The sequence below is a fragment of the Colobus angolensis genome, unplaced genomic scaffold, assembly GCF_000951035.1.
Source record: "Colobus angolensis palliatus isolate OR3802 unplaced genomic scaffold, Cang.pa_1.0 Scaffold23, whole genome shotgun sequence".
NCBI classification, from domain to species: Eukaryota; Metazoa; Chordata; class Mammalia; order Primates; family Cercopithecidae; genus Colobus; species Colobus angolensis.
In genome coordinates, this window is record NW_012115488.1 from 7,914,565 (window position 1) to 7,914,892 (window position 328).

Sequence of the window (328 nt, forward strand, 5' to 3'; positions counted from 1 at the left end):
GCAGAGATGAATTCAATTCCTGAATATCCTTATTAACTTTCTGTCTCGTTGATCTGTCTAATGTTGACAGTAGGGTGTGGAAGTCTCCCATTATTATTGTATGGGAGTTTAAGTCTCTTTATAAGTCTCTAAGGACTTGCTTTATGAATCTGGGTGCTCCTGTATTGGGTGCGTATATATTTAGGATAGTCAGCTCTTCCTGTTGAATTGATCCCTTTACCATTACGTAATGACCTTCTTTGTCTCTTTTGATCTTTGATGGTTTAAAGTCTGTTTTATCAGAGACTAGGATTGCAACCCCTGCTTTTTTTGTTCTCCATTTGCTTGG